This window comes from Thunnus maccoyii, chromosome 8 (genome assembly GCF_910596095.1).
Source record: "Thunnus maccoyii chromosome 8, fThuMac1.1, whole genome shotgun sequence".
Classification (NCBI taxonomy): domain Eukaryota; kingdom Metazoa; phylum Chordata; class Actinopteri; order Scombriformes; family Scombridae; genus Thunnus; species Thunnus maccoyii.
Genome location: NC_056540.1, coordinates 32,347,501 through 32,369,649, shown reverse-complemented (window position 1 = coordinate 32,369,649; position 22,149 = coordinate 32,347,501). Strand labels below are relative to the sequence as shown.

The following is a 22,149-nucleotide window of genomic DNA, read 5'->3' as shown; positions in this document are numbered from 1 at the left end:
GTTTTAACCCTTCCTGCACATGTGACTTTAGAATATCTAAATGTTTTAAGTTTCTGACATAAACTAAAACCTGATGTGATCTCATTTCATCACGTCAGCCGTCTGTCAGTAGTTTAAGTGGAGTTTTGGTTCCAGTCGGTCACGTTCCGCCCCTCTTCTCCCCAGGTCCCGCTCACCCTGTGATATATTCTTTATTTTTAAATTACGGCGAGCAGCAGAAGCTTTCCAGGTGGTTTCTTATAATATTCTGCAGTGTAGTAATGAGCTGATCTGTTGTGGCAGGAAGGTTTGGAGCCGATTCAAGACTGAATCTCAAATATAGCTTTACTATTTGTATTCAACGTTTGTTTTTAAGTTAAGAGAAGGAAATTAAGAGGATCTTTGACGTATGTAAAGTCAAACTATGGGACGGTCTTAGTGATGAGTTTCAAAAAAGCCTTAAAATGTAAAATAATAAAGGATTTAAAATGATTACAATTCAGAGTAAATTTTCTTTTTTTCTTTCTTTCATACTGCTGATATTCTGGTTTATCGTATGGATTGTATAGGATCAGCAACAATAAGCCTCGTGGGCTTCAGTTTGTTCCTGTTTCTGTCATTGATTGTGTGAAATTGATCGGTTTAAACATGTATGATGATGTTTTTGTCAGTTGCATACCCACACAATGTTTTGTTTTGTTCCTTATTATGTATGACAGAAATAAACTTTTCATTCATTCCTTCATACCAAGAAGCACTTTAAAATGAACTAATTAGTAATAATTTTATGATATATTGTATTATTTTGACATGTTTTATTCACCAAACATTTACAGGTATCTTGTCTTCCAGGTGGTGTCTGATGGGGTGTCTGTTACAAAGTCTTTTAATTGCAGGTTTGGTACACGGGGGGGGGGGGGGGGGGCAGGAAGTCAGAGAAGGCAACAGGACCAAAAGGGGCTCGGCAGAGGCAGAGTCAAACAGATCCGGGGTCAAAAAACACTAAAGACTATAATAAAGAAGATAATGCTGGAACGCTTGCGACAAAGACGAACTGGCCCAGGGAGCAGGGGTCACACAGACTAAATACACCAGGGGGGGAGTGAGGGTAACGAGACACAGGTGGAGGACATGAGGGGGTGATGACGAGGACAGGAGCGGGAAACACACCAGAGCAGGAAGTTAGATAACAAAATAAAACAGGAAATGCAGAACTACATAAGAGAGAAAAAAACAAAACGTAACCTAAAGACAAGATGATTCATGACATTTGGTAAATGAAAGCTGGTGTCCTGGGAGAGACGCAGTTGTGTCAGCTGTCATCTTCTTCTGTTTAACACCCAGTTCTGTATTTCAGTGTATTTCAGTGTATTTCAGTGTATTCCAGTGTATTTCAGTGTATTCCAGTGTATTTCAGTGTATTCCAGTGTATTCCAGTGTATTTCAGTGTATTTCAGTGTATTCCAGTGTATTCCAGTGTATTCCAGTGTATTTCAGTGTATTCCAGTGTATTTCAGTGTATTTCAGTGTATTGCAGTGTATTTCAGTGTATTTCAGTGTATTCCAGTGTATTGCAGTGTATTTCAGTGTATTTCAGTGTATTCCAGTGTATTCCAGTGTATTTCAGTATATTTCAGTGTATTCCAGTGTATTTCAGTGTATTTCAGTGTATTTCAGTGTATTGCAGTGTATTTCAGTGTATTTCAGTGTATTCCAGTGTATTGCAGTGTATTTCAGTGTATTCCAGTGTATTTCAGTATATTTCAGTATATTTCAGTGTATTCCAGTGTATTTCAGTATATTTCAGTATATTTCAGTGTATTCCAGTGTATTGCAGTGTATTTCAGTGTATTTCAGTGTATTCCAGTGATATTTTTGGGGTTCTGGATCTAAACACACTTTTTTTTTCTCCTTTACTACATTTCATAAAGAAATGCAATAAAGCATTTTAACATTTTTCAGATATCTGGAGTTATTTTTCAGGTTCATTTTTACACAACATGAGATAAAATGACTATTGATGTTGAGTCTTTTATTATTAAAGGAGCGTGTGTCCTTTCAACTGATCTGAGAGCAGGTAAATCCACAAAAGTACGATTAAGATTAAAATAAAATTAATTTCAGGGTTTTTCATTAATAATGCATGAACTGATATTTTTATTTGGTTACATAAAGCATCTGAATATGTGTCCCACAGCTGTTAAACACTATGCATTAAGATGTTTCACTAAACATGTAAGAAACATCTTTAAAAACATCTTCCAGCGCCGGTCGCTGCAGCCGGCATGTTTGTCAGGATGTCTGAACATTTTGACACGTGAGCTCATTGTCTGTCCTGAGCGGCGGCTGGAACAGGAAGTCATACCTGCCGTCTCTCATCACCTCACTGCCGCTCTGCACATCATATTAGCGTGTCGGCTTTCGCCCTGTTATGCAAAAACAGAAAAAAAAAAAGCCTCCTAATAATGTCTGGCGGCGGAGAGGAGAGCAGAGGCAATAACAGAGAACACATTCAGACAGATTGCCAACATGAGGAACAAAGTGACTGTGGAGTCTGAGGGGAGTAATATTACAGCCATTTGGCTAATAGCCACAACGCTTGTTACAGAGGCTTCACACTGACGGAGAACAAACAGTCTGTATGAGCAGCCGAGGCCGCCAGACGAGGTCAGGACAACGCAGCCTTTTAGCCAGGTGATGCTGCACCAGTATTGTTAGACCTGCAACAGTTATCAATTACTCTGTTGACTGTTCCCTCGGTTCAGTAATTAGTTGTTTTGTCTATAAAATGTCTGAGAAAGTGAAAAATACCCATCACAATTTCCTGACACCTTAATTAACATCTTCATAAGTCTTTCTGGTCTCCGTGTGCCTGTGTGGGTCGTCCGGCTTCCTCCCACAGACCAAAAAGTTAATTGGCAACTCTAGATTTGCCTGTAGCTGCCTCTATGTCAGCCCTGTGATTGGCTGTTGACCATAGACTGTCTATGGGGATTGACTCGCTTTTGGAGCCTCAAGTGGCCATTCAAAGAACTGCAGTTTTTGGCACTTCCGCATTGGCTTCATTTTACAGCCCTGGAGGTTGCCGCTTGCTGGTGACCTGTCCAGGACGTATCCCGTTTCTCACCCAAAGTCAGCTGAGATCGGCCCCAGCTCCCCCGCGACCCTCTACAGAATAAACAGCAAAGAAAATGGATGAATGTTTTATTCAACCAAAGTCTAAAACCCCAAAATATTCAGTTTATTATTGAATATGACATTTGTTCCAGCTTCTCAAATGTGACTATTTGATGCTTTTGTGTATTGACTATTTTCAAAATAAAAGCCTATTCATTTTCTGAGGACTGATTGATCATTTACTTGATTCATCTCTGATTGTAGTCTTCTAGCTCCACACTGACTTATTACAAATGAACCAAGAGGTGTACAGCTGGAATAAGGCTTCTGCTTCAAACCAACACAGAGAGAAAGGTGTTATGGGTAACATCCTCTGGACCAATAGAGAAACAGGAGCACCTCCTCTAGCTGATCATGAGGGTCTGTTTGAAAGAAGCGGAGCATTAGTCCCCCGAACAAAGCCATTAGTCCACAAACACACACACACACACACAAACACACTCACACCACAAAACACACAAAACCACGTCTCCAGTCTGGTCCAATTAGCAGCTCTCAGTAAACTTCAATCAACCAGTCACAATCCATTATGGAGATGGTGGACTCACACTCACACACGCACACACACACACTCACTCACTCTCACACACACACGGCACAGCAGCAGTTGATGTCAATTCTTGTTACTAACATGCAGCCGGTACTTGTTTCTCCTCTCAGAAGAAGCACCGCTATCCTCCGTATTCCTCTGCAGCAGAAAGTAGTTCCTCCTGCAGCAGAAAGTAGTTCCTCCTGCAGGTGTTTGGTGTTTGACAACCAGCTAAAAAGTCGGATATAAACACAAAGATTCACAGTCAGCTCACTTATTCTTAGCCGTTTTTTTTATTAAACTTTTATTGTGGCGAGCTGCTGTGTACAATCACCTTGCAGGGTTCAGTAAAGTTGTATTTAATTAAAATTTAAATATTCATCTTTCCCAGAGATTTATTCATAATGACTTTTATGACCTGCAGACTTTTCTTCTAGTATCACCATCAGGATGAAATGTCACAAGATATTCAAACATTTATACAGATAAATACAGACTGTCATTAAATTTACTGGTTACATTCCTGTTTTCCAGAAGATGAACATTTTCCTTTGGTGCAAAATCAAGACAAACTACTGATAAGGATCTAATTAAATCATTAGCGTATTGTTTCTTCTCTCCTACATTGTCTTATTAGCAGCATTTAGGGGGCGCTAACAGGAGTTAAGGTGGTGATAAACTCCTTCACACATGCTTTAAACCTCCTTCCCTTCACTCCTCTTGTACAGCAAAGGGAGGGCTGAACATTTCTGTAACTTTCCAAAACAGACAAGCCGACATTCAGACCTTCTTCATGCAGTGATTGGTCAGCTGTGTGTTCATGTGAACAGCTGAGTGCAACACTATGACTGCTGTTATTTATGTATTTAAACAGCATCACGTCTCCCCCGTCCCCCTCCCTTCTCTGTGACGGTCGGCTTTTCACTGAAGCCTTTCAGAATAATTATAAACATGATGATTGATGATTGATTTCCGACATGGTTGGACGACACGTCCTAAGAACCAGTTCTGAGCAACCTGAGCTACACTGAGCTTTAGTCATGTTTGTTTATCTTATCCAAGGCACCAAATTTTTTCTTTCAGCCACCTTGTGGCAGGAGAACAACCTTAGAACACAACATCTGACATATTATTTACCTTATAAAGTAGTTGATTAATTGATTGATTTTATTTTGAAAACACCAGATCTGCCATTGAGTGCTTATGTAAGAGGGAAAAGTCAGATTAACACAGTAAAGCCCAGAAGTTTATTTCCATCGTGGTCCCTTTGAGATGTAAATAACATTTTAGCAAATAATCCTTTATTTACACATCCAGCAGACATAGAACAACTTGATCATCTCATTGGAGTTAAATTTGTTTACACCTGATCAATAAGTCTAATATTTTCTCTCCTTTCAGCTCTGGTTTGGTCTCCACCAACTCCTGAGAAAAATATCCACATGTTCCATCTTGTTCACCAGCGAGTCTCTAACTGCGTTTCTGTTGGGCAGGTCGTGAACAGTGAATTTATCAGAGCTTGTTTGCTGAAAACAGCTGCCTGCTGTTGGAAGACTGAACTATATAGTAAATGTGTCGGAGCTAAAATAAAAAGCTAAAAGAGGCTAAAAAGCTCAGTAGAGCTGCAGAACGGTGAGGATTTTTAATTTGTACACAGTAATGTGATCCATTCTTAATCTAAAAATATTGATTAGTGCAGCTTTAAATTATTTCTTTTATTTCTGTTAAATATCATAAAGTTCTTAAAAGCATTGCATTTCACGCCTAAAACATTGTCAGACTCACAATGTTCAGTTTTCAACAGTTTTAAGAAAAAGGATCAAAATCGATGTGATACTTATTATTTAATACTCGACTTATTTGTTGGTTAAAAATTTAGATTTAGTATCACCAGCATCATAATTTTGCACACACCTGCTTTCTAAAGAGCTTTTGTGCTACTTATGTTTATGTGTTTCTCACAAATAAAAGAAAACCCGACACAACAAAGACCGAGGAGATTAAATAAAATCAGTCCCAGTTGGATTCAGGCAGCAAATCTCTACAGCAGAGCGGGAAAAAAAAAAACCCAACAACAACTTCCAGCCACAGAAACTTTCCAAACATTTTTCATTGCAGCAGGGAGAGAAAACTTCCAGCCAGAGAGAGTCAGCTTGTTGGCTGGATGTGAGAGAATAATGACTAATTATGAGCAGAATGAATAAGGGCATGCAGAGGTATAACTCAGCCTGCAGTCTGATATTTAGAGGGGGTCATATTGAAACCGGTGACGTTTTTGATTGGTAAGCGCAATATTTACTGAGTAATATTTACTGAGCGGTGCCTCAGCAGCCAGCTCTGCTTATTAGAGCAGATTTCCAGGCTTGGTGGGCGGCGGCGGTTTGGCAGCCGAGACGCTCAGATGTGGATGTGAAGGTAAATTCTGCCACCGCCCTCGGCTGTCACAGGGAATACGAATATTTCACTACAGGAGAAAATGGCACAGATTGCAGATTCTCCAGAGTATACAGGCTCAGTGTGTGTGTGTGTGTGTGTGTGTGTGGATTCTCATCACACTGCAATGCTGAAAAAAATGGAGGAACTCAAAACAGAAATCAATGCACACTGCACATGTATTTTCTGTTTGCGTTTTTTTGCTTCTTCTTTTTTGTTTCCTCTCGATGTTGTGTGTTTTCTTTGGTTCCTCCGTGTTCTCTCTTTACCTAAACTCCACCACATCAACTCTCCGCTCCGAGCCAAACACGGCGGCTGGCTTCACCTCTTAAAGAAGGAAGAGAGAGAGATGAAACCAGGCAGAAATAAATGCAGCTTCTTGAATTGTAAATTTCTTATTTTTTCTCCCCCTTCCTAAAAATCAGCAGATTCCTGTGTTTCCGTTTCTGCGTGTTGGCAGTGCCAACGGCCTTCTGGTGCCGTCCAACTGGTGCTTTTGCATGTTTTAGCCCTTTAAAAGTTATACAGGGAACTCAAACATTGTGACTTTCTAACTATAAATGAGTTAATTGTATTGTTTTGCTTTTAACTTTATTACCTGCTTTGTCACAGAGGAGGAAACCTGCTCTTTTGACAAGATGTGTGTGGAACCCAACAAGAGAAATCTGTACATTTGGAGCATCATATTCAAATCTACAGCAATAAAAGACATTTATTTGCATTGCATATTTTAGTTCTCCTATCATCTTGCCTGGTTCTACACCTCTGAATCATTGCCCATCACTAAATTCAGACAGGAAGACACTTAATCATTCATTCATTCATAATTTCACCCTTCATTCTCCCTCTCTCTCTCTCTCTCTCTCGGCTCCTCCCGCTTTCACATCAGCTGTTAGTTACATCACTTCTAGTTAACAAATCAGATTCCTCCACAATCCCTAAACAGCCAATCACAGCCTAGCTGTCCAACTTTAAAACCGTGTCTCTCTCTGTCGCTGTCAGCTGTCATTTCAGGCAATAATCCCATCCACCTCCTCAGCTGGAACACCGGAGCTCGCTCCTCGCCTCTCCATCCCGGATCATCATTCATCCGCCCAACCTCCCAAGGCCCCGAGTCTCCAGGAGCCGATACCACACCACCTTGATCCACGCCTCTTCATCATTGGCACCAGTGTCTAGACTCCTATTCATGCATTCATCGCCCCTCCATATTCGGCCACATCACGATGGAGTCTAATCGCCAAAGACTTACATTTATTATCATTCTGTTCATAAACACCATTCACTACGTAAAACTGAGTCTCTCCTGATTGAAATAACTCTGGTGTTCATTGGTTGGAGAATCAACTGAGCCAATCAGAGCTTTGTATCGTCAAAATTAAGTCATCTTCATCTACAACTAGCTCGCTACATCCATTAAAATTACAGAAAAACTTTAACAAATCCACCGTATGCTAACGGCAAACAGACACAGTTAGCTGTAGACTAGCTGGTGAACATAGTGGAGCATTTAGCAGCTAAAGAGCCAGATATTTCCCTCAGGAGTTGGTAGAGAGTAAAAACAGAGCTAAAAGAGAGTGAATATTGGACTCACATTCACCAGGTGGACAGAAACACGACTCCAAATGAATGATAATGTTGCTCCGTAACTGCTGGATGTGGAAACTGTTTGCTAACAAGCTCAATATATGATATGTCAGAGTTGTGTTCACTACTTGTTTCTGCTGAAAACTAGCAGATAAAAAGAGAACATTTAGACTCAGAGTGAGATGTTCTTCACTCTTATAACCGGTAAAAACTTTTGAGTCATGCGAGCTGGTTTTCTTAGCCGCTCCTCGTTCTACTGTTTCTCTTTAATCTGTGTCTGCCGGCATCATCTCTGTTTTCCCCTTTAACTTAAAATCCTCTGCAACCGGTCGCTGGATATCAGACATTTTAATGAAAACAGACGTTTGAGCATATTATCAGCACATTTAGTGATGTTTCCTATCGTTGTTATGCCGACGATATTCCGCTCTATGTATCTGTTAACCCTGATAAACCGTCTGTGCTGCACTGACTGCTATTAAGGACTGGATGTCAAACAACAGCTTCCTACAGCTTAATACTGACAAGACAGAGGTTCTCATTATTGCTTCTGACAGTATAGCTCCCAAGGTAGCTAAGAGTATTGGGTCCCTTTCATCAGCAGTTAGGTCAAACTTAAGAAATCTTGGTGTCATATTTGACCAGGCTATGCTTTTTGATCAGCATGTTAAATCACTGACACGTACATGTTTTTTCCATCTTAACTTAAGTCCATCGTCTCACAACTGGAACTAGAAATGATCATCCATGCGTTCATATCATCCCGTTTGGACTACTGTAATTCAATTTTCACTCGTCTCAGCAAAGCATCTATGAACTGACTACAAACGACTGCTAACCAGGTCCAGCAGGATGACTCACATCACTCCTATTTTTCAGATCTTTGCACTGGTTGCCCATTCGCTTTAGGATTCATTTTAAGGTTCTTACTATTACATATAGAGCCCTGCATGGACAGGCTTCTGAGCACATCATGGAGCTTATCCATCCCTACGTCGCCAGTAGGTCACTCATCCAACCAGGACCTACTGGCCGTCCCTCGCTCACGGCTGAAAACCAAAGATGATCGTGCCTTTTGCGTTTGTGGCTCCAACACTATGGACAAATACGGTCAGCAGTCTCTGTAGAAGCTTTTAAAAAACTATTGAAGACCCATCTTTTTAAATTGGCTTTTGTGTTTTCTTGAGTTGTTTGTTTGATTGTGTTTTTTTTTTTTTATTTTATTTAATTCTAACTTGTGGCACATGTTTTTACATTATGTATGTTTTTATGGTCTTATTTTCAACTCTTGTTCCTGTGAAGCACTTAAAACTTATTATTATTATGTGAGTTACATCACATGTTTTCAGCAACAAGTTGATTCCTGCTGGAAGTGTTGACTGTGAAGGATTATCTGTCTATGCAGGTGGATTTTTTTTCACACTGAACTAAAATGAAGTGAGCTGTCTGGAAGGTTTGAAATCAGACTAACTGACTCACAGGTTGTGAAATGTTCAGCAGGAATGTAAAGTGTACATAATTTATAGTTAATGGACTAAAGTATGAATAAAAGCATCAGTATTGGTCCTTTAGCCTTGGAAGAAGAATTCAGCGACTGAGATGAGCAGAATACCGATAAAATGTTTCAGTTTTTCTTTACAGTGAGTCAGAGATCAGAAAAGAGAAAAAAATGTTTTTTTTCTTGTGTGTCAAGGACCGAAGAGAAACACAAAGAAAAGCAAAGAGACGAAAATGATGAAAGATCAGAAAAAGAGAGTCTGGCCTTGCTGGAGACAAACACTGTCTCTTTGCATAATTCAACCAGCCAACACACAAACACACACAAATATATATTCTTAAAGTCAAAGTCTGCGACAGCTTCTGGATTCAGATGAAAAAATAAAATGAAGGCACGAAGGATGAATGTGTAATGATGAAATGGATTTGGTGTGTGTGTTTGGACGACTGGAGTCCATATTTAATCTGGTGGGTTTCATCACTATAATGGGGAGAAATGATGAAGCTTAAAAACAAACAAAAAAGAAAAAAATCTAACAATAAACATCAGAAAGCATCAGGACCAAATGTCTCTCTGAACTGAGTGTTTGGTGAACTAGAATTTCATCAAACATCCAATAACTTTTGGCTTTAAAGGATAACGTTGCCGATATATTTCATTTTTCCTCACTGTAAACAAACCTTATGTAAAGACCAACAGTGAACTGATCCCTCGCTTCGTCTCCTCCCTTGGTTACCGTTGCTATGCCAGTCCAACTTTTGCATTTTACCACATCATGATGTGGTTTCCATGAGTCAGGTTTCCATCTAAACTTAGACAGATTTAATCAAATATCGTGTTTCCATCCGCTGCTGTTTATCAAGATAAACAGCAGGTGGCGCTAGTTTCCCAGTCCATGCTGTTAAACCACTTCAGAAGAAGAGGACACTACGAAATGATGTCATTAAAAGAACGGCAATCAAACTGAAAAACTGAAAAATAACAGAAAACATGATGGAAAAACGACATTCCTGGTTGTTTTGTGTATTAATTTGAGGAACATTTCAGTCTCCTCATCACAGATCTGATGTTTACGTCTCTTCAGTGATGTTTAAGTCACATGCTTCACGATTTAATCACTAAATCTGTTTCCATTGCACTTTCCACCTCAACCTGTGATATTTTTAGATGTTTCAAATGTGAAAATGTGAATAACAACAACAGGTTGGATGGAAACACACACAGTGATAGCAGTTGGAGGTTTATCGCTCAAAATTCATTGTAACTTTTGAAGCAATGAATTTCAGACAAAAGCAGCTTCTCATTTTTAGGCAGCAGCCATCAATTTTCTCAGCTGTAGCTAATGAACAATAACGTTCAGTCTGTCACCGGCTGACTTTTTAATGTTCCCAGCAGAGTTGTATGAAAATGAGAACGCTCCAAAAGGAGTCTTAAACATATATTTGATTGCTACATACATGATATAATATTAATCTGAGCTGTGTAATGATGCAGAAAAAGATCAAAGCAGTAGGTGAGAAGTCAACATGATCCATGTAGACGATATATACACAAGAGCAGAGTTATTTTTATATTGCAGGATAAAAGTCATATAAGTCAAGTATATATATATATAAAAAAACAACATATGTCTTTCATATGTGTACTTTAGCCTAACATATCTCAAGTTAACTTCTCCAAGTCCAATAAAACACAAGAGTTAGTTTAAACTCTAATATAGCAGCATAATAACCAGCTCCCACACAGTAGAGATGTGCCCGAATACAAATACATTATTCGGCAAAGCACAAATAGTGGGTTTTATACGAATATTTGTTTGATACAAATATTTTAAAAGTTATTTGTTTTTGGGAGAAAAAAAAAACATGTCAAATACCAGCTTGCAGGTCGGTTATCTCAGTGTCTCTCCTCCAGGTGGAGTCACATCCACCTGCTGCATGACGCACATTTCCTAATTTGGACGTCACTCCCGGTGGGTTGGGGGTGTTCGCCAGAGATAAAGCTGAGCTATTGACACACGTGACGTGCTCCCGAGGGACTCTCCATAACCTGTTGTTCCCCTTCACCTTTCCACAAAGTTAGGTTGTAAAAAAATAGGCAATATATGGAAAGTGCAAAGCAAGAATCGCCTTTGAAGTCCTTCCCTACACGTTACACGCTGTGCTGTCTCTGTGTTATGGGCGTATAAATAGGTAGAGGTCTGTCTAGTTCAAGACCCGATGTGGGGACCTCCTTTGTAAGGTAGTTTATTTATGAACACTTACTGTAACACTTTAATTTTCTAAAATTAAAAGTGTAATAAAAACAAAAACAGGATTTTTACACTTCTTTCCACTTTTATTCGAATACAAATACAAGTACAAATAATTTTGCTGCCTCAACAAATACAGATACAAATACAAATACTGGGCTCTCTGCACATCCCTATCACACAGTCAGCCATAAATTAAGCTTTTTCTAACATGACCTGTAACTTAACAAAATAATGTAGTTTGTATACATGGAAGTAGAGAGTTAATTGGCTCTTGAGTTTTTAGTATTGGATAGAAACCATCCTCAAAACACTTCACCTCATGCAAACCTCTTCAACATGCAGACAAATCAAAAGCTTGACAGGCCTGATGAGCCTCTGTGTAGTTGCTGAACTATGAGTCAATTATTGTTTTTTTTTATGATTTTATGCTACTGTTGTGTGTGTACCCAACACACCTGATACAGCTTATTGCTCTGTGCCACAGAGATCTATTGTTGTCCATAAACTATTAAAAAACACATCTTTCCTTTATTACCATGAACACACACACACACTGGAGTTAATTTTGACTCCCACATACACACACACACACACACATCATCGTCACTACAGCACAAAATGTGGGTTAATCCGCCACTGAAAATAGTCACCAGAAAATGTACTATTTCCTCCTGATTTGGGGCTTGGGGCTGACAGCTAGACAGATGAGGGAAGTCAGGAAGTACTGAGAGACAGATTCACACATTGTTGGTTTTGAATCTTTTCACGGGATTTGTTCAAAGCACAAAAAAGGGTTTGCACACCCAAATCAGTTAGATTGTTCATTTTGTTTTGTTTTGCTTTGTCAAACTTGAGCACAGTGGGGGAAAAAAAAACGCCAGACAGACGTTTTGGCCACATGCCTTCTTCAGTATGTAGCAGAAGTTTAGTTTCATGGTCGGGTCCTTTTAACTTTAACAGTGAGTGTCAATCAGCTGATTACCAACAGATGCACCGAGTAGGCGAACTGTAATCAGAGACTTCTGGCTTTTATGTAATTTGTGTTTGCTCGTTCGTGTTATTTGAGTTGTATCTTTATTGCATTGTTGGTTAGATTGTAGTGTTTTGTTTTCTGGGTTTTTGCTTTGCTCTGTGTTTCCCCTTGTGTGTTCATGTGTTCCTCTTCTCACCTGCCTTGCTCCAGGTGTCTTCCCCAGTCTATCACCTGGAGCTCCCAGTTGTACCACCTGCTCCTTGTTGTCTGATTACTTTAGTCTCTGTTTTATTTTGAAGTGTTTTGTCACCTTTTACTTCCTGTGTTTTCCCACCTTCGTTGATTACCTCACGTGTTTCACCTGTGTCTTATTTCACCCACCTGTGTTCAGTTTGTAATCTTCCTTGCCTTGTCGAGTTCATTCTGCTCAGCTTTTGTTTTTGCCTGGATCATCACCAAATAAAGTTCTTCAGCCCGGATCAGCCTACAGTCTTTGCTCCACAATTTGTGACAAATATGAAGCTTCAGCATCCAAACGAGTCAAATCAATAGATATCTTTCAACGTTACAGTCTTTTTAGTGCCAAAGTCCCTCTTTTTGTTACTATACTTCCACCTGCAGCTCAACAGGGAAACACTGTCCGAGTAAACACAAAGAGGGAATTTCAAGATTCATTTCTTCATTTTACAACACAAGGTTGCACAACAAAATGTAGTTTGTAGTCCCCTTATGCTACTCAGAAAAACAGAAATGATATCAATGGATTAATAAACAATAAGTAATAAAAATAAAACTATTTTTTATCTTGTAGTGCAGAAGATGAGTTGAGTCTCACAGGAAGGAAGCTGCTCTGTAGTCTGGAGGTACAACAGCAGATACTTCTTCTATCTCTTGCCAGACGGCAGCAGGGTGAACAGGCTGTGACTGGGTGGGTTTTGTCTTTTAGTGTCCTTCGGGCTCTGTGCAAGAGCCTCACCTCACCAATATCGGTGTCGGCGGTTTTAAAACCTGCTGCAGAGCCCTCTTGTCTTTGGCCGTGCTCCAGTCAGGATGCTTTCTATTGCTCCTCTGTAAAAGTTAACAAGAACCTTGGATGGGAATTTTGCCTTCTTAACTTTCCTTATCAAATACAGTCGTTTCTGAGTTTTTTTTTTTACTAGGGTGGAGATGTGTGCTGATTCCCAGGAATTTAAAACTGTTAACCTGCTCCACTGATGTAGACAGAGCTGTGTGTCTTTGCCTCCTTTTTTCTAAAATCAACAATCAGCTACTCGGTTTTGTTGACGCTGTAGACGCAGTAGATGTTCTCTGTGCACAATATGAACTTCTCATCGTTGTTTGAAATCGATGTCGTCCGCAAACTTCACAACAGAGTTCTCTCCATGTCGGGGGTTGTAGTCATGGGTGTACAGCGTGAATAGGATCCCAACTGCCTGGTGTCTGTTTGTGAGGAAATCCAGTTGCAGAGTGTGGTACTTAAGCCCAGACTGCTAAGTTTTCCAATCAGTTTCATGGGAGAGATTGTAGTAAATGCTGAGCTGAGATCAACAAACAGCATTCTGATGTAGGTGTTGTTATTTTCAAGGTGTGTGAAGACTCCTCTGTGGATCTGTTGGTTCTGTTGGGTCCAGGCTGTCTGGGATCTCGTCTTTGATGTGCTTGAGAATCAGTTTTTCAAAGCCACAGGGCGGTAGTTGTTCAGACTATACACTGCAGACTTTTTAGGTACAGGGATGATGGTGATTGTCTTGAAACAGGTGGAAACACTCTCCTGTGACATGTGATATGTTAAAAATGTCAGTAATAACATCAATTAGCTAGTTGGCTCATGTTTGTAGGGATGTTATCAGGCCCAGCAGCTTTATTCATGTTCACTCTCAGCAGGATTCTTCTCACATCCGCTGTTGATACTGACAGCGACAGGTCCTCTGGAGGCGGAGTGGACTTTACAGCTGACTCTTTGTTGAGGATATCAAAGAAGCGAGCACTGAATGAGTTCAGCTCATCTGGCGACGTTGCCTCACACATTATGTGGGCGCTCTGGCTTTTGTAGCCTGTGATGTTCCGGATCGCCTGCCACATATCTTCGGTGTTGTTGGTGTTGAGGTCTCTCTCCAGTCTCTGCTCATGTCTCCAGCTTTGCCTCCTTGATGCCAGCGGCGGTGTTGTAGGTTTTCTTGTCACCTGACTCTGGAGTCCTCACCTCTTCATTCATCCAGGCTCTCTGGTTGGGGATTTCATTGTCTTTTTGATCACCACATGCTGATGTATGATGTCACTGTTGATGTATATTCCTCAAGACTGATGTGGTTCTCCAGTTTTTACTGATGGTTTGACCCTTTTTTTATCAGCTGAGAGTAAGTAGACAGGAGAATCGGGAAATATGGTCCGATAGACCAAAATGTGAACGAGGGAGGACTTTGTAGCTGTAGGAATGTTTGGTATAAACATGGTCCAGAGTTTTACCTCCCCTGGTGGGGATGTGGACATGCTGGTTGAATTTAACTAAAACAGTTCTGAGGTTTGTTTGATTAAAATCACCAGTTACAATAAAAATACCATCTGGTTGTTTTGTCATGTGTGAATGCTGATGACCTCATACAGTTCCTCTAGTGCGTTTTTTTTTTTTTTTTTTTTTTTAATCTGCATCTGGAGGAATGTAAACAGCAACAACAAACACACTGGTGAAGTCTTTGAGCAGATAATATGGTCGACATCTGGTGAACATCGTCCATCCACTCTGACTGTGTCTGAGCATCAAGCATCATTGATGTAAACACACAGTCCTTCTCCCCTACTCTGACTCTTACTGGAGTCTTGTGTTCTGCCGGCGTGGAACACAGTCCGCCCATTAAGTGCAATAGCTTGATCCAGGATGTTGGGATGGAGCCAGGTCTCTGTAAAGATGTCTTATTTTATCCATTTTATTTTCCTGTGACCAGACTTTAGCCAGAAGTAGGTTGGGTAGAGGAACAGCCTCAGGTCCAAGCTGGGTTAGCTTAGCTCTCCTCCTGGGGTGATCTCATCGCTTGCGGTGACGTTTGGTCTGGCTGGGTGTTCGGCAGACGCCATAGGCAGCGATCGTTTCAAGGTCTGCTGCACTTAATCCAATCCCCACCGAGTGTATTTCTATCATAAAGTTATATGTGCTTCAGTAATAAGGATGAGAATCAAATTAAAACAAAAATGTAACAAAGTTTTAGGGAGCTATTGGCCACTGCATCTGCATCCGTTGCCGTTGCCATGGTAATTTGATGCTAAAAAGACTGTAAATGTATCAGATATCCACTTGATATGACTAACTCAGACTGCATATAAGCTTCACATCAACTTTTAAATGACTGTGTGGACACACTGTGGATTTTGGCCTCCATCACTTCCATTGAAAGCACATTTGAAGGATCTTTTAATATCCAGTATGAACAGGAGGAATGATTAGAGCGAGGAAAACCTCTTTCACTGCTCATATGGACACCTGACTGTTGTTTTAAGACACGCTTGAAAAATTGTGAACGTATCTTATAAAAAACACTTTTAGATTGTAAAAACACTTCAGTCCATGAGGCGAAGGGTTGGATTTTTTGGCTAAAAATCCACACTAATCTGTCAGACTGACTGACGGAGCACCAAGTTTCACAAACAAACAGACTTCAGTCTTACCTCCTCCTCCTCCTCCTCCTCCTCTTCCTCCAAGGTCAGCCACGCCAGCAGCTAACGAGCATCCTCTCACCTCCCACCATCACGCCGGACATTCAGCGCCGCAGCGGCCCGTCTGGAAGGTCAGCAGAGCAGGCTGGACCGGCCGGGGTCGTACCCCACATCTCTTCACCTGCTGAAGTCAAGCTGCCCCAATCTCTGCTGGTAATAAATTAGCATCATTAGTCTGCTGCTGCTGCAGCTGATGATGATGATGATGATGATGATGACGACAAAGGCTGATGATTATGATGTCAGTTACCTTGGAGATGGAGGAGAGATGTTAGGCTGAGAAAGAGCGGTGCAACACTACGTCTGTTTTTGTACGTCATCCTCAGGTGATGCTGTCTGAGGAACAGGATAGGAGAAGAAGTCCATTCATCATCCTGTTAGAATCAGAATCTTCCAAATACATTTTATATACCAGGAATTTATACTCTGCATCCCATCCTTACCCATCCTATTATACTGTTATACTGCATACCCATCCTATTATATTGTTATACTGTATACCCATCCTATTATATTGTTATACTGTATACCCATCCTATCATATTGTTATACTGTATACCCATCCTATCATATTGTTATACTGCATACCCATCCTATTATATTGTTATACTGTATACCCATCCTATCATATTGTTATACTGTATACCCATCCTATCATATTGTTATACTGTATACCCATCCTATTATACTGTTATACTGCATACCCATCCTATTATACTGTTATACTGTATACCCATCCTATTATATTGTTATACTGTATACCCATCCTATTATATTGTTATACTGTATACCCATCCTACTATATTGTTATACTGCATACCCATCCTACTATATTGTTATACTGTATACCCATCCTATTATATTGTTATACTGTATACCCATCCTACTATATTGTTATACTGCATACCCATCCTATCATATTGTTATACTGTATACCCATCCTACTATATTGTTATACTGTATACCCATCCTATTATATTGTTATACTGTATACCCATCCTACTATATTGTTATACTGCATACCCATCCTATTATATTGTTATACTGCATACCCATCCTATCATATTGTTATACTGCATACCCATCCTATCATATTGTTATACTGTATACCCATCCTATTATATTGTTATACTGTATACCCATCCTAACTATGTAGGAGCAGTTGGCATCCTCAGTCTGACAGCCGATAGTTGAAGCAGGTAAAGTGCACTTCATGCTTCGGGGAGAAAGGCTGGTCTTTCATGCTCTCTGTATATATACTTATCTCATAAATACAAATTAACCAAAACATGGCCTTGATACATATATTTTTTTTTCTCTTTATGACTCTGGGGCTCCATATTCTGCTATCAAAAACTGACAAAAAAAATGATTTCTCAGAATCAAAGAAGAAATAATTAAAATATTGTTGAGTTATTAAGGACACTTTAATGTTTTTGTGTTGAGAAATGTTGAGGATATCATTAAAAGAAAAGCTTAACACAGGAATTGACAGTATTATACGTTGACGGGTGTAATTTTTTTGTAGGTACAGACGACTTGACTCGTCTTGGGCCGGTTTGTTTGTGCTATTTGACAGAATATTTTTCTGTCTTGCGGTTAGAAAGACTTGATTGGCCAAAATAATAAACAGTAAATACAAGAAAGTCCTGCTGTGACTGCAAATTTCCACAAAGGCCAAAATATGTTTTCCTGAACATTAAACCACTTACACCGGAGTTGATTTAAGTTATCAAATGTTGGATGAAAAGACAATACCCAGCATGCATCACCCCTTCCATCACCATGATTAGAGACAGAGAAATAATGGCCTATAAGCCTATTATATGCTGTAGCCCAGGCTTAAGACAACGTTTGCATTTGTTATGTTTTGTTGTTTCCTGTGAACAAGGAAGTTAATTTGAAAAGACACTGTATGCATGTAACGAGCAGGAACTGACAGTAAAAAAAGAGAAAATGGTGCAGAAACTGTAACTCAGAGCACAGGGAGAGAAACAAGTGATGAACTTGGAGGATGAACGAGGAGAGAAGGTTATGATGGGAGTTTCAACAAGCTCTTACGTTGGTCTATGAGCTGCAAGGAAACAGAATAAACAGCAATAGACCATCAGTCCAGGCTCCTCTCCTGCTCATTCTCCACTTTATTGCTTATTCACTCTCTTCACTTCCTCTCCACCTCCTCCTTCCTCTCTCACCTTCTTCACCTCATTTTTCTCCACCCCTTCTTCTCCCTCCTCCTCTCCTCTCCTCTCTGGTCATTTTCCTGTCAGCCAAAAAATGTAAATGGATTTCCTTCCTACACCTTTTTGCTCCGCTGCTGAATTCCTTCTCGGTCAGTGAGCGCCTTCCATCACGTAGCGCCTCCTCTGTCCACCTTGCGCCTCCCTCAGAGCTGGTTTTGACAGGTATTCTCCTCCCGCGGTGTCCTCCGCAGAGCTGAACTGTGACACCGAGCGGCCACCTGACAGCTCACGGGGCCCCGAAAAAGGAGGAGGTGACAGAGGTGGCGAGAGACGATCTGGTCAGAAGAGGCATGAGCTGATGGAGAGACTGAGGAGGTAAGGAGTGATGTCCTGAGGAGAGAGGGAGGAAAAGGAAGTAGCATGTAGGGAGGAAGAAATATAATGAGAAGGACGCAGGGGAGTTAAGGAGAAGAGAGGACTGAGGAGCAGTGAGGAGGAAAGGAAGAGAATGATGTAGCAGTAGGAAGGAGAGAGAGGAGTAAGGAACCAAAGGAGATAGAGAACAAGGTCCAAACCTGGTATAAGAAAGGAAAGAAGGATTTAAGAAAGGGGGATGAGACAAGGAGGAAAAGAAGTATGAGGACTTGAAAAGAGATGAGTAAAGAAAGAAAGGAGGTAAAGAATAAGGTGGATGGAGGAGTAAAAAGGAGAGAATGAGGGACAAAAAGAAGGCGAGGGAAGAGAAGGATGTAAGGAGGACAAAGGGGTCATGTAAGGACAGAGGAGTGAGAGGGAGGGAAGGAGGGAAGGAGGGAATCCTTGCACGGCCCGAGGAGCAGAGAAAATTTGGAGAGGAAGGATGGAGAGAATGAGGGATGAAAGGAGAGAAGTTCATCCATGCAGGGTCAGAGGGAGAGAGAGGAGAAAGAGGAGGGTGAAGGAGGAGGAGGAGGCTGTGGGATATCATCCGTCAGAATCACCCTCTCCTCCCGTCGAGTGATTGATACAAGCGCTGCCTCTGGAGGCCCTGAGGGGGGAAACATCTCCCCTCTGCTCCCCTTCCCTCCCTCTCTCCCTCTCTCCCTCCATCCATCCATCCATCCATCCTTCCTTCCTTCCAGCTCCTAATCGCTCCGCCCTCACCCACCCCCTTCCTCTGTTTTCTCTCCTCAGCGGGCTCCTCAGCAGCCTGCCCTGGGGCCGACAGTGATGGAGAGAGGCCGCGAACATCAGAGACACCAGGGAGGAGGAGGAAGAAGAAGAAGAAGAAGAAGAAGAAGAGGAAGAGGAGGTGAGGGCCTCTGGTACTGTCCATAGCTGCAGAGCTAAGCCCCGCCTCCTTGCATCACCCCTTCTCTCCATCCATCGACCATGACGACATGGAGGAAAAGTTAGAAATTAAAACAAAATATATCAAATAATCACTGTTTTACGTATAATTTGTAGGAAAAATACATTAAATTTGACGTATGAGCTGATTTGACTTAAATTTGAATCTGTTATAATTAATTTAATGCCGTCAAAGGCAGTAAAAGGTTGTTTAATGATAAAAAACCTTCTGATTACAATGACAGAAATCAGGAGTTTGATGGTTGAAAGAAATTCCTGCTGGTTTAAATGAGCGACTCCACTCAGCACTCTCACATCCACACTGTGAAGGTCAGACGGAGGATGAGTTCATCTTATTTCTTCACAAAGCCTTCGTCACGTCCAATGTCACACTTGTGTGTTTTAAGACATTCATACAGACGACCTTCATCTGTCCACCGTCATTAACACAAACGTCTCCGCTTTCGCTGTCAGTGGAAATAACGGCGACGGCGTTTGACAGAGCAGATTCATCTATAAACATACTGTTTATAGATGAATAGATGATTAATCTCGGCTCGGTCGCCTCTATTTTTGTGCCTCGATCTCAGAACATGCGAGAGCATCTGGTTGGTCGACTCTAACTGGAGGGTGATGATGCAGGAGGTGGCGCCAGCCCATTTAAAACCCTAAAAACGAGCAATAAAATCTTTAAAATCAATCCTGAAATGGACAGGAGGACAAACACTGGTGTTATGTGATAACGCTTCCTTTTACCAGTTAGAAGACGAGCGGCTGCGTTTTGTTCTAACTGCAGAAGACGAAGAGACGACTGCTCCACACCCATATACAAAGAATTAACAACAGTCTAATGGAGAGCTAATAAAAGCATCTCTCAAAACCTTTTGGGACGGAGACAGGCCTTCACCTTAGCTAGAAAAAGCTAGTTTTGCCAGTTGAACTAATCTTTTTATCAAGTTTGAAGGAGCTGAGCAAGATTCTCAACAAACGATCGATTGTAGGAAGCTCAAGCACAGGGAGAGAAACAAGTGATGAACTTGGAGGATGAACGGGGAGAGAAGGTTATAACGGGAGTTTCAACAAGCTCTTACGTTGGTCTATGAGCTGCAAGGAAACAGAATAAACAACATTAGACCATCAGTCCAGGCTCCTCACCTGCTCATTCTCCACTTTATTGCTTATTCACTCTCTTCACTTCCTCTCCACCTCCTCCTTCCTCTCTCACCTTCTTCACCTCATTTTTCTCCACCCCTTCTTCCTCCTCCTCTCCTCTCCTCTCTGGTCATTTTCCTGTCAGCCAAAAAAATGTAAATGGATTTCCTTCCTACACCTTTTTGCTCTGCTGCTGAATTCCTTCTCGGTCAGATAGATTGTAGGAAGCTCAAGGGTCAAGAGAACCATCAGAGTCTTCCAACAGGTCAGGTCCAAACATAACGTTTTATTTTCATCCAGCAGTTCAGCAAAGGCAGCGTTGAATCTTTACTTTTTGTTTTTATAGGCAGATAGATCAGTATAACATCAGCAAAACAATGAAAAGAAATATTATGTTACTTGCACTGGCTTCAAGTAACATTGAGGATAGATTTTTGAACGGGCTAACACCTTCCTACCTGTCAGAGTATGAGGGCGCCACTGACCAACAGCAAGAGGTACGGCGACGCTGCCTTCAGTCGTTACGCTCCCTCCTCATATCAGACAGGCCACCTCGGTTGACAGTTTTAAGAAGCAACTCAAAACCTACTTCTATGACCTTTAATTGATTTTGTTTAACCTCTATGATTTTATCCCTTTTCTACAATTTTGTCTTTTACTCTTTTACTATGTCTTAACTGATATTTATCCCATTTTATTGTGAAAGAATGTATACATACATATATGTATGTGTGTATATATGTATGTATATGTGTGTGTATATATATATGTGTGTGTGTGTGTGTGTGTGTGTGTGTGTGTGTATCTATTTGTATATGCATATGTGTATATATATGTGTGTATATATGTTTTATATTTCTTTTGTAAAGCACTGTGAGCTGCATTTCATGTCATGAAAGGTGCTCTATAAATAAAGCATGGTTTTTGTGTCCTATTTTCTTTGTGTCCCAATGTCAATGTAAAGCACTTTGTGACCTGTGTTAAAAAAAGGTGCTATATAAATAAAGTTTTACTTACTTACTTACTTATTATTATTATTAATAAAAATGGACCCCAAGGGCAGCATATACAATGAAAAGAGGATAATTAATAAGACCCCTGTTTTTTACTACATTATCTTTGACTGGTGGTCAGTTCTAGTGTCTTTTTAGGAGAATTATCTGTAAATAAAAACAGATTAATCATCTTTTTTTTTCTTTACCTGAAATTGCAGAGGAGGTGAAGAACTTTAGGGCAGCAGGTGTGTTGACTATGAGGCTATAAAACGTATTATTTTGATCAAGTCGGAGCTGCTCCTTCAGCAGTCAGACAGAGAGAGGATGATATTTAGAGAGATTTTAGTGGATG

The 22,149-nt window shown here is 40.6% G+C and overlaps 1 long non-coding RNA gene across 1 annotated transcript; it reads right to left on the bottom strand.

The window, feature by feature from the left end:
• Window positions 1-3,007: 3,007 nt before the first annotated feature.
• LOC121901936 lies at window positions 3,008-12,972 on the bottom strand. The gene is made up of 4 exons (XR_006097420.1): window positions 12,627-12,972; window positions 3,788-3,916; window positions 3,340-3,518; window positions 3,008-3,147 (listed from the first exon to the last, which is right to left on the bottom strand). It is a non-coding gene; the product is annotated as an uncharacterized LOC121901936 (long non-coding RNA).
• Between the last annotated feature and the right edge of the window lie 9,177 nt (window positions 12,973-22,149).